Source organism: Tamandua tetradactyla, chromosome 10 (genome assembly GCF_023851605.1).
Source record: "Tamandua tetradactyla isolate mTamTet1 chromosome 10, mTamTet1.pri, whole genome shotgun sequence".
NCBI lineage: Eukaryota > Metazoa > Chordata > Mammalia > Pilosa > Myrmecophagidae > Tamandua > Tamandua tetradactyla.
In genome coordinates this window covers 92252901-92266113 of record NC_135336.1, presented here as the reverse complement: position 1 = coordinate 92266113, position 13213 = coordinate 92252901, and positions in this window count along the sequence as shown.

Here is a 13213-nt window from a genome sequence, read left to right as displayed (position 1 = left end):
GGCATGGGGGCCATCTCTGTAGAGACTTGTGCTGTGAGAACAGGAATGGCTGAAACAGGTGCTGCCTATTTCATGTCAACAGCTCTAGAAAAAGTTTTGTTGGGAAAGTTTTGAAAATTATAGATCAAGATTTGTATTATGTCTAGGAATGCCTAAAGTGTATAATAATAGAGACTAAATGTACAAATTTTAAAAATATTTTTGCATGAGGAAGAACAAAGGAATGTCATTACTGCAGGGTGCTGAAACTAAATGGTAATTAATATTTTAAAATGTCACCTTATGTGTGAGACTAAAGCAAAAAATGTTTATTTGGTACAAAATTTATATTTTGCCTAGTGCATTTCCTAATATAACTTATGTAGATAGTTTGATTGAACACCATAAGTACTTGGAATCTCAGGTAGGACATGAGATTTTGTTGGTTTGCCCGGAGTGATGCCCCAATGAATCCCAGAGTGATTCAGTCAGTGAGTGGAAAAGTATTTGCAAAGCCCCCTTTGGGGAATGGTGAGAACAGGGAGAAATTCAACTTCCCCAAGTTGAATTCTTGATATTCTCACAAGCAGTGTGGACAACCAAAGCTATAGGCTGAGCCCCCATTCTTGGGGTTTGTTCATATGAAATTTAACCACACAAAGGATAGGTCAAGTCTACTTAAAATTTAGGCCTAAGAGTCACCCCCAAGAGAGCCTCTTTTGTTGCTCAGATGTGGCCTCTCTCTCCAGCCAACACAACAAGCAATCTCACCACCCTTCCCCTGTCTATGTGGGACATGACTCCCAGGGGTGTGGACCTTCCTGGCAACGTGGGACAGAAATCCTAGAATGAGCTGAGACTCAGCATCAAGGGATTCAGAAAAACCTTAGAATGAGCTGAAGCTGAGCATCAAGGAATTGAGAAAACCATCTGGACCAAAAGGGGGAAGAGTGAAATGAGACAGAGTGTCAATGGCTGAGAGATTCCAAACAGAGTCGAAAGGTTATCCTGGTGGTTATTCTTATGCATTGAGTAGATATCACCTTGTTATTCAAGATGTAAGGGAGAGGCTGGAGGGAACTGCCTGAAAATGTAGAGCTGTGTTCCAGTAGCCATGTTTCTTGAAGATGATTGAATAATGATATAGCTTTCACAGTGTGACTGTGTGATTGTGAAAACCTTGTGTCTGATGCTCTTTTTATCTACCTTGTCAACAGACGAGTAGAATATATGGAATAAAAATAAATAATAGGGGGAACAAATGTTAAAATAAATTTAGTTTGAAATGCTAGTGATCAGTGAAAGCAAGGGGTAAGGGGTGTGGTAGGTATAATTTTTTTTCTGTTTTCATTTTATTTCTTTTTCTATTGTCTTTTTATTTCTTTTTCTGAATGGATGCAAATGTTCTAAGAAATTATGAATATGCAACTAAGTGATGATATTGTGAATTACTGATTATCTATGTTAATTTTTATTTCATTTGTTAATTTTTTAAATTAATAAATAAATTAAAAATAGATTTGTATTATGGCTCAACCATTGCCTTATAAATCAAGAGCTGGCACTGCCTCCTTCCTGAGGGTCTGGTGGCAGAACTGATGGTAAGATTCTTTAGTGGCAAGCAACAGAGTTCAGCCCTGGAAAACTTCAGCATATTAGGACTATGGTAAGGAAACGGAAGGAGCTTGTGGAATCAAAGAAAGATCTTAGAATTGGAAAGGAATTAGGGCCACTCTAGGAACCTCACTCTAGGAACTGTATGGACTGCTCTCTAGAGTGGGGTCATAAACTCAGTTCCAACCACCTTCATACTCTCTCTCTAAACATCAAGAAGTTGCAAGAATATTAGAGAGCTCCCGGAGATAACCAATTTCCCCTATTGCTAATATCACTATGACACACTTATCAAATCTAATGAACTGATATAGACACACTATTATTAACTAAACTCCACAGTTTATTCAGATCCTCTTAGTTTCTTTTTTGTGGTCTAGTAACATATATACAGCCTAGAATGTCCCCTTTTAACTATATTCAAATATATAATTCTGTCCTGTTTGTTATGCTCATAATGTTGTGTTATCAAAACCACCATCTATTACCAAAACTTTTCCATCTCCCCAACAAGAAACTCTGTTCCATATAAGGATTAACTTCCCATTTCCTCCCCCACCCTGGCCCCTGGTAATTTGTATTGTAGATTCTAGTTCTATGAGTTTCCTTATTCTAATTATTTCATGTCACCAGATGAAACAATATTTGTCCTTTTAGTCTGGATTATTTCACTCAACATGAGGTCTTTAGCGTTCATCTATGTTGTATGTATCAGAACTACGTTCCAATAATATTCCATTGTATGTACATATCACATTTGCCCATTTATCAGTTGACCGACACTTTGGTGGCTTCTATCTTTTGGTAATTGTGAATAATGCCGCTATGAACACTGGTATGTAGATGTCTGTTTGAGTGCCTGCTTCCAATTCTTTTGGGCAGATACCTAGGCATGTAGACCTCTTTAGTTTTTACCTAATGCATTTGCTGCTTCAGAGATCCATCCAGGACACTTCATTACTTTTACTGTTCATGTCTCCCTAAGATCCTCTAGACTGTGACAGTTTCTAAGAAGTTCCTTGTTTTGAATGACCCTGATGGTTTTGCGGCGTTCTGGTCAGGTAGCCTTCAGGATGCCATGACTTTAAGTCTCTTTTTTTTTTTTAAAGGAAAGACAGAGAGAAGGAAGGAAGGAAGGAAGAAAGGGAAACATCTTTTAAACATTTTCTTGTTTTATTGTATTCTGTTTCTCCGTTTTTGTTACATGGGCTGGGGCCGGGAATCGAACCGAGGTCCTCCGGCATAGCAGGCAAGCACTTTGCCCGCTGAGCCACCGCGGCCCGCCCTTTAAGTCTCTTTTTAATTTTGACCCAGTTGAGTTGGGCTTCTCTCACCTTGAGGCAGCTGGCTATGGCCAGGGCAGAGTACGGGCAGAGCAAAGCCAAGGAGCAGGGGGAAGGTCACTATGAACCCTGTAGTATTCCAGGTTGTGCCTTCAATCCCAGAGAACACATCAGTGTTCCCTCCCTTCAGAATTAGATGTCCTGAGTTACAGCTCCCACCAGGATTGGAAACCTTGCATTTGCATAACGTCAAAGCTATGCAGGCAAGCGATCCCTCGCTTTATTGCATGGCGCACTTAATAAGCAATTAAATGATCTTATCAACAACATAAAACCCTTATTTAAACAAAATTGAAATGTTATGAATTAAATCAATTCACATCAAATACCTGAAGGGAACATTTTTCAAAGTAAAAAAGATGTTACCACACATATTCACTGACTGAACACTCAAAGGTTTTTTATAAGTGCATTAAATCATATCAAAACATCAAAGAGAGATGCCATTTTTCTTCTGTGGTTTATAAATGAATCATTCCTTTTGTATAGTCAGGAGATATTTTCAAAATCAACTTTAATAATACCCCAAATACAAACGTAATTTAAGCGTGGTTTAGGAAAAGAAGAATATGAATGAATTACCACATTTCAGAGTACAAATCAGAATGCTCTGGAAAACCCCTATCAGTGGTCTCATTTATTTTCTTTCTATGGATTGTTCAGTGGGTCCTAAATTGATAAACAGAGAATTTAGCTTAATGCACATTGCAACTTCAACAGTTCTGAATAAGGCAGACTATTTCATAAAGACCAACCACACAGAATGGCAATGTTACCATTTAAATATGCCAAGAAGATTTGTAATAAAAAGTGACAGTGAGAACTGTCCTCAACAAACAGAGCTGTTCTGAAGATTGGGCATCCAAACAGATCTGGAACCCCTTGGAAAATTAAATATACAAAGTGCCTTTAAAGAAAGTAAGTTTAGATTATACTTGGTTTAAAAAAAAAATACTGCTCTAAACTCATGTTTTCTCTGTATAAGAAAACATAACTCACTTTTCTTTTCACATTTACCAATATTTAGTATTTTATCTTTGCCCCCGCATTGAACTGATCCAAGTATGGAGTTCTTTTATTATTATTATTACTGGGTGTTCTAGTTTGCTAGCTGCCGGAATGCAACACACCAGAGACGGATTGGCTTTTAATAAAAGGGGATTTATTTTGTTGGTTCTTCAGAGGAAAGGCAGCTAACTTTCCACTGAGGTTCTTTCTTATGTGGAAGGCACAGGATGGTCTGTGCTGGTCTTCTCTCCAGGCCCCTGGGTTCCAACAACTTTCCCCGGGTGACTTCTTTCTGCATCTCCAAAGGCCTGGGCTGAGCTGCAAGTGCTGAGATGAGGAATGCCAAGCTGCTAGACTGTGCTACATTGCGTTCTCTCATTTAAGCACAAGCCAATTAAGTTAAACGTCACTCATTGCAGCAGACACGCCTCCTAGCCGACTGCGGATGTAATTAGCAACAGATGAGATTCACCTACCATTGGCTCATGTCCACAGCAACAGAACTAGGTGCTTTCACCTGGCCAAGTTGACAACTGAATCTAACTACCACACTGGGCATTCTATTACCTAATAACCATTCTGTTGTTAGGTAGTGGTTAAATAAGGGAACTCTGAACCCAGCACAGCTTCTGAAAAATGCACTGTGAGCAAGGATATGAGAAAAATCCCCTCTTCAAAGTATTATTACCATAAGGGAATTAAACAAAAACATTTTCAAGCCTGAAAGTTTTACAGACTATTATGCCCCTTTAGTTCAAAAGAAATTCAGAATTCAGTTTTGCTGTTGATCAAACCCATACGTATGCACGTACATCCAAGTTTCTGCACACAATTTGATAGTATACTTGTAAAGTACAACTTAAAGTTAACAATTAATCAAATCCACATCCTAATTAACTAGAGCAAACATGTCTGTTTGTAACAACCGAAGAATCTCAAGTTCTAAAAAGCTAAAGACTGGGACAATTGTAGTTATATATTTCCTGTATCCCTTTTTCTTAAAAAATATTTGAAGAAACTTGAGCAAATATCTGAATATAAAACTTCCACTATTTCTTAAATTAAGTCTTAAATTAAGAAAACCTAAAGTTTACAATGTAAACTCAAAATATATAAATAACTTTTAGCATTAAAAAACAGCAAATTTGAATCTTTCACTATAAATTGTATTTTTTTAGTGTAATTATTAATTCAAATTAATGTATGTATTCTTATCCCCTGCTCCCTGGTGGGAGCCATGTCTTCTATACCATATGCAGTTTTCAGAATAGTCAGAGCTTAAGTAAAAAGAACATTTAATGGAGCAAAACCAAAGCCCCCACAAAAAATCAATTTGTCCTAGATGATAAAATCTTGTAGGGGAAGAACCAAAAATTCATACACACATAACCCTCTACCCCATGTCTGTACAAAACTAAGAAACAGTCTTGGTCCTCTAATCATGTCAACTTGCAGTTTCTAAAGACAAAGTGAGGCAGATTAGAATAGGGAGGGCGTCGAAGCTATGGTCCCTGTTTTTCTTATTCAGCTCTGAAAGAATTAATGCACACTGGAAATTCCCTAAAACAAGAGTTTCCCCTAAAGCTCTGAAACCCCCCCTGTGTTAGTTAGAGACTGTTGTGTACCCTAGAAAAGCCATGTTCTTTAATCCTAATTTACTGTTGGATGGAATCTTTTTTATTGTTTCCATGGAAATGTGACCTGCCCAATCGTAGGTGGTACCTTTTGACAGTGGTTTCCATGGAGATGTCTCTCCACCTGTTCAAGATGGGGTTTCTTACTGGAATCCTTTAAGAGGAAATCGTTTTGGAAAAAGCTTTAGAGCTAACAGAGACCACTGGAGATGCAGAAAGAAAACACCCACAGGAAATCTTTATGAAACGAGAAACCAGCAGAGAAAGCTAGCAGATACCAGCCACATGCCTTCCCAGCTGACAGAGGTGTTCCAGATAGCATCAGCCTTTCTTGACTGTAGGTAATTTCTTGTTGGTACCTTAATTTGTATATTTTCATAGCCCTAGAACTATAAACTTGCAACTTAATAAATTCCCTTTTAAAAGCTGTTCCATTTCTGGTATATTGCATTCTGGCAGCTTAACAAACTAAAACACCTCCAAAGCCATAAAGCCTGTAAAACATGGGCCCTAAGTGGACTCTTGATTAATAACAGAGAGCCTGGGGTTATAAAGATTGTTAAACCATGTGCCCAAAACAAACTTTTAGTACATGAGAGAGCTCCATAAGTATCGATAGTTATTTCTTCCTGAAACAAATAAGATACCTGGCATTCAAAGGTGGAAATGCAAAACCTCTCTATAAAACAAGCTAAATCCACACCAGTTGGGGATGTCTCTTGAGCATATTCATGCTAATTCCTCTAAGGAGTACTAACCTTTCAATAAACGTTTCTGTTTACTGCTACTAGCCTTCTTGTTCCTGAGTTCTTTCTCAGCAAGACTCCAAGCCTGGAGTAGAGCTTAACTCTGGTGTTAGCGAAGCTGGTTACAAATGTGGTAACAGATGTAGAGCCCAGAAGGACCATGTCAGAGAACTTAAAGAAGTGTAAATATTTTTATCTGGGGAAAAAATAAATCCCCATTTTTCTAGAAAGTATTATCAATATCAAAGGGGAGTTTTTCCAAAATTTCAATGATGTAAAGTGTTATTAGCCTTCTCTAAATGCATTTTCTTGTTAACATTCATTTTAAAAATTTCAACACACTTTGCAATTTCAATTTTCATTTATAGGGTAAGCTGGGGACCCAAAATATTCAAAAAGAGAAATAAAGACTCTTAATGTACAATGTTTATAGACATTTTATTTAAAAACATTTTTAAACATGTGCCTCAAATGGTAAAGTAAGAAACAGCCCAGAATCAATGGCCAAGTTTAAGCATTGTAGAGAAGAATGTTGAGTGATTTTTACCAGAACCAAAGATATGGTTGCTACACACTTTATTCTGTATGCTTAAGCTTATTTTTTAAGCTTTCTTTCCACTTAAACATGCCAATATGTCTGATATTCCTTCTCCATTACTAGTCATTTTGATTATAGTATCATTGTGCACAGCATTTCCCCCATCAACAAAGTAGCAAACACTCTAGTTTCCCTATTGATTACAAGATACAATTAATTGCTATTTCATTTGTTTCTGTCTCCCTTCACTGGAAGATTGTAGAACAATTGATATACAAGACCTTTGGTTAAAAACAACCTTTGAGAAAATAGGTCGTTTGCACAATAAAGAACTGAAATAGTCACTTAACTGAGCTGAACTCATTGACTTGTGCCTTTATTCAGAAAACAAAGAATTAATCCAGGAAAGCAATTACACTCCAGTTTATTTAAAGAAACCCAATGCTCTTTTGCAAACTGGACTGTTATTTGTTTGGATAGGATATAAAGGTTAAGTGAGTTTAGATTGTTGGCCTTGTAACTACATTAATTTTCAAATAGAAACAATCTTTCTGTGTATGTTGAGGCTGTACTAGACAAAATGATCAGTTCCAGGTTCCTGATATTCCATTTCATCTCTCCTTTAGCACTGCTTTAGCTACAGCCCTTATACCAGTAAGTTTTGGTATTCTGTGTTTTTGTTTTCATTCAATTCAAAGTGTTTTCCAATTTCCTCTGTGATTTTATATTTGATCCATTAATTATTCAGGAGTGTGATTCCCCAAATGTCCTGGTTATTGATTTCTAGCTTCATTCCATTGCGGTTGGTGGAACATACTTTGTATAATTTGGATCATTTTAAATTTACTGATATCTGTCCTATGGCCCAACATATGGTCTATCCTAGAAAATGTTCCATGTGCCCTTGAGAAGAATGTATATTCTGGAGTGTTCTATAGATGTCCATTAAGTCTAGTTAGTTTATAGAGCTGCTCAAGTCTTCTATTTCCTTGTTGATCTCCAACTACTGTTGTTGATTTGTCTTTTTCTCCCTTCATATCTATTCATTTTGTCAGGTTTAGCTTGTATTTTGGGGCTCTATTTTTAGGGGCATGTATGTTTATAATTGTATGATTTTGATGGATTGCCCTTTTGTCATTGAAAAATGCCTCTCTTTATCTCTGGCAACAATTTTTGGCTAAAAGTCTATTTTGTCTGATATTAGTATGGCTACTCCACTCTCTGTTGGTTACTCTTTGTATGTTTGTGTTTTTCCATTCTTTGCTTTCAACCTATTTGTGTCTCTGTACCTAAAGTGTCTCTTGTAGATATCATATAGTTAGATCTTGCTCTTTTTATCCATTTTGCAAAACTGTGTCTTTTGATTGGAGTGTTGATTCACATTTACATATGCTATAATTATTGATAAGTTGGATTTATATTTGACATTTTGCTATTTGGCATTTGTTCCTCTATTCCTCCATTATTGTCTTTTTATGTTAAATGGATTTTTTTTTTAGTGAACTGATCTAATTCTCTTATTGTTTTTTTAATTATACATTTTAAAATTATTTTCTTATTAGTTGCCGTGGGGCTTACTTTAACATCTTAACTTACCCCAACCTATTTCAGATTAATGCCAGTAGTATACCATAACTTTATTTCTATGTAGCTCCATTCCTGTAACCAAGAAATTAGGATTAAGGGATGATTATCATTGCTGGCTCATATATTGGAGTAGACATAGGCAAATACCTGAAATCTTTCAACTGTAATCCAACTGCCTCGATCTTTGATGATTGTATAGTCTTTATCTTGTGCCCTTGTGATGGTAAAACTTTGTGGCTGAACCTCATTTGACCCATTTTATCCAGTTTTGCAGCACTGAATACTTGTGATCACCAAAGGCAGCACCTAATGTTTATTAATGAAGGCCCCAGAACTAACCTACTCCAAGTCCAAAGTTATCTTGATATTGAAGCTGGATCTTACCAAAATGGGCCTGCCTGACATGCGTAGTAGCTTAGATTTTAACCTATAAGTCATCTATGCCTCATTAAAATACTAAAAATCATGCCCATCATTATCTTGAGGCTGCCATTTTCTTCCATATATTCTGTGACTAAGCATGTAGTCAACCTGCACATACTCAGTAATTAGATCACCTCTAATTACATTATCTAAAATCTACCCATCTTTTGATACTATAAAATTATCAAGATTACTGCTGTTCCCATAAGTATATGGATTTTTGAAAAGGACATGAGATTTTGTTGTTTTGTCTAGGTTAGTGTGATGCCCCGATAAATTCCAGAGTGATCTGGGTAGTGAATAAAGAAGTATTTGCAAAATTCCCTTTGGGGGAATGGGAAGAAAGGAGGAAATATTCAACTTCCCCATTTGGAGAATTTCTGATATTCTTGCAAGGAGTGGGGATAACCAAATCAATAGGCTGAACCCTTGATCTTGGGTTTCACCCCTATGAAACTTAATCGTACAAAAGATAGGTTACATCTACTTAAAATGAGACCTAAGAGTCACCCTCAGAGAACCTCTTTCATGGCTCAGGTGTGGCCTCTCTCTCTAAGTCGACATGGCAGGTGAACTCACTGCCCTCCCTCCTACATGGGACATAACTCCCAGGAGTGTAAATCTCCCTGACAATGTGGGACAAGAAGTCCCAGGATGAGCCAGGTCCCAGCATCAAAGAATTGAGACACCCTTCTTGATCAAAAGAGGGGAGAGAGAAATGAGACAAAATAAAGTTTCAGTGTCTGAGAGATTTTAAACAGAGTCAAGAGGTTATCCTAGAGGTTATTCTTGTGCATTATATAGATATCCCTTTTAAGTTCATGGTATATTGGAGTGGCTGGAGAAAAGCATCTGAAACTATTGAGCTGTATTCCAGGAGCCTTGATTCTTGAAGACAAGAGTATAAAGATACAATGTTTAGAGTGTAACTGTGTGTTCTAGTTTGCTAGCTGCTGGAATGCAACACACCAGAGACGGATTGGCTTTTAATAAAAGGGGATTTATTTAGTTAGTTCTTCAGAGGAAAGGCAGCTAACTTTCCACTGAGGTTCTTTCTTACGTGGGAAGGCACAGGATGGTCTCTGCTGGCCTTCTCTCCAGGTCCCTGGGTTCCAACAACTTTCCCTGGGGTGACTTCTTTCTGCATCTCCAAAGGCCTGGGCTGAGCTGCGAGTGCTGAGATGAGGAATGCCGAGCTGCTTACTCTGTGCTACATTGTGCTCTCTCATTTAAGCACCAGCCAATTAAGTCAAATGTCATTCATTGCAGCAGGCATGCCTCCTAACCGACTGTAGATGTAATTAGCAACAGATGAGGTTCAGGTACCATTGGCTCATGTCCGCAGCAACAGAACTAGGTATGTTCACCTGGTCAAGTTGACAACTGAATCTGACTACCTCACTGGGTGATTGTGAAAACCTTGTGTCTGATGCTCCTTTTATCCAGGGTATGGACAGATGAGTAAAAAATTATGGATAAAAAAATAAATAAATAATAGGGAGAGAAAGGGTAAAATTAATTGGGTAGATGGAAATACTAGTGGTCAATGAGGGGAGGGGTATGGGGAATGGTATGTATGAATTTTTTCTTTTTATTTGTTTTTCTGGAGTGATGCAAATGTTCTAAAAAATGATCATGGCAATGAATAGAAAAGAAAAGATTATTGCTGTTTGGGGAGACAGATTTTTAGGCTGATAGGCCATCTGATCTTCTGTTTCATGCCTAGCAATAAGCTTATCTCTCTTTGAAATCCTGGAGTCTCAGGAATTGGTCATTTGAATGTACTGGGAAAAGAATCCACCACCTCTGTCCAATAACATTTCCACCCTCTTTTGTGCTTTTATCGTCCTCTTCATATTATGTGTGCCCATCAGTGCATGCTTATAATTATTGTTTCATGCAGTTGTCTTTTGAATCATGCAGGAGAAAAAGTTACAGATAAATACATTTTACTGTCTTTTATATTTACCTATGAAGTCACTTTTATCAGTGTTCTTTATGTCTTCATGTGGAATTTGAGTTTCTGCCTACTGTTCATTCATTTCAGCCTGAAGGACTACCTTTAGTGTTTCTTATAGGGCAATTTGCTGGCATAGGTCTTTGAGTGCTGTTTATCTAGACTTAATTTTGCCTTCATTTTTTTCATATTTTAACACTTTTATTGTGAAATATATATACAAAAAAAAAGAAAAAGCAATAATTTTCAAAGTACATTTTAACAAGTGTTGCAGAAGAGATTTCAATGTTTGGTTATGAGTTACCGTTCCACAATTTCAGGTTTTTCCTTCTAGCTGCTCCAAAACACTGGAGGCTAAAAGTAATATCAATATAGTGATTCAGCAGTCATACTTATTCGTAAAGTTTTATCTTCTCTGTTATAACTCCTCCTTTTTCTCATTTCATTTTATTTTTTTAATTTTTTAAATTGTGAAATATAACATATATACTAAAAGCAGTAAATTTCCAAGTTCATTTTAACAGGTGGGTATAGGATGGATTTTAAAGTTTGGTATAAGTTATAGTTCCACAATTTTTCTTTCTTTTTTTTTTCTAGCTGCTTCAAGACACTAGAGACCAAAAGAAATATCAATATAATGATTCAGCAGTCACTCATTTGTTAAATCCCATCTCCTCTGTTATACTCCTCCTTCTCTTTTTTCCTTATTTTTTTTTTTGTGAAAAGTAACATATGTACAAAAAAGCAATACGTTTCAAAGCACATTGCAACAATTAATTGTAGAACAGATTCAGAGTTTGATATGGGTTCCACAATTTTAGGTTTTTACTTCTAGCTGCTTTAAGGTACCGGAGACTAAAATAAATAATATAATAATTCAGCAATGATACTCACTTGTTAAACCCTACCTTCCTTTTATAACTCCACTATCACCTTTGATCTTTCTCCCACTCTTTAAGGTTATTTGGGCTATGCCTAGTCTGACCTTTCATGATGGAAGGGGCTGTTGATAATATGGGGTAGGGAGATGGAACTAGCTGATGTTCTGGAGAGGCTGGATCCTCTCGGTTTCAAGACTCATCTGATCCAGGGACTCATCTAGAGGTTATAGGTTTCTGGAAAGTTACCCTAGTGCACAGAACCTTGGTAGAATCTTATATAGTGTCCTAGGTGTTCTTTAGGATTGGCTGGAATAGTTTTAGTTGGGGTTTGACAAATTATAATAGGTAGCAATGTCTAACTGAAGCTTGCTTAAGAGCAACCTCTGGAGTAGCCTCTCGACTCTATTTGAACTTTCTCAGCCCCTGATACCTTATTAGTTACACTTCTTTCCCCCCTTTTGGTCAGGATAGAATTGTTGGTCCCATGGTGCCAGGGCATGACTCATCCCTGTGAGTCATCTCCCGTGCTGTCAGGGAGACTTTCACCCCTGGATGTCATGTGCCACATGGGGGGAAGACAATGATTTCACTTACAGAGTTGGGCTTAGAGAGGAAGAGGCCACATCTGAGCAACAAAAGAGGTCCTCCAGAGGTAACTCTTAGGCATGCCTATATGTAGGCTAAGCTTCTCTGCTACATACATAAGCTTCACAAGAGCAAGCCTCAAGATCAAGGGCTTGGCCTATTGATTTGGATGTCTCTAATGCTTGGCATGATATCTGGGGTTTCCCCAGTGGTAAAGTTTAATAATCCCATATTGTTCTCCCATCCCTCAAAGGATTTTTTTTTTTTATACTTTTTTAAATGCAACTTTATTGAGTCATATTCACACACCATAGAAACCATCTGAAGTATACAATCACAAGGTAACAGAATAATCATAATCACATAACTGTGCATTCATCCCCATTATCAATTTTAGAACATTTTCATTGCTTCAAAAAAGAAATAATAAGAAAAACCCTAATCCTCCCATACCCCTGTACCCCTTATACCCCCTACACACACACACACCATAATTGACTCATTGTATTGGTGTGGTACATTTGTTACTATCAGTAAACGAGTACTGTTAACTATAGTCCATAGTTTACAGCAGGTACATTTTTCCCATATATCCCTCTACTATTAACTCTTTATAATAAATGTGTTGTACGTTGATGTAGTTCATGAAAGAACTATTTTGTATTTGTACAGTTAATCATGAACATTATCCACAACAAGATTCACTGTTATACATTCCTATGTTTTAATCTCCAACATTCCATCAGGTGATCTGAACTTCCCTTTTCCACCATACTAACACACCATTCAGCACTGTTAATTCTTCTCACAATAACGTGCTACCATCACTGCTGTCCATTTCCAGATGTTTAGGTTCACCCCAGTTAAGCATTCTGCACATATTAAGCAACACTATCCATTCGTTAGCCTCATTCTATA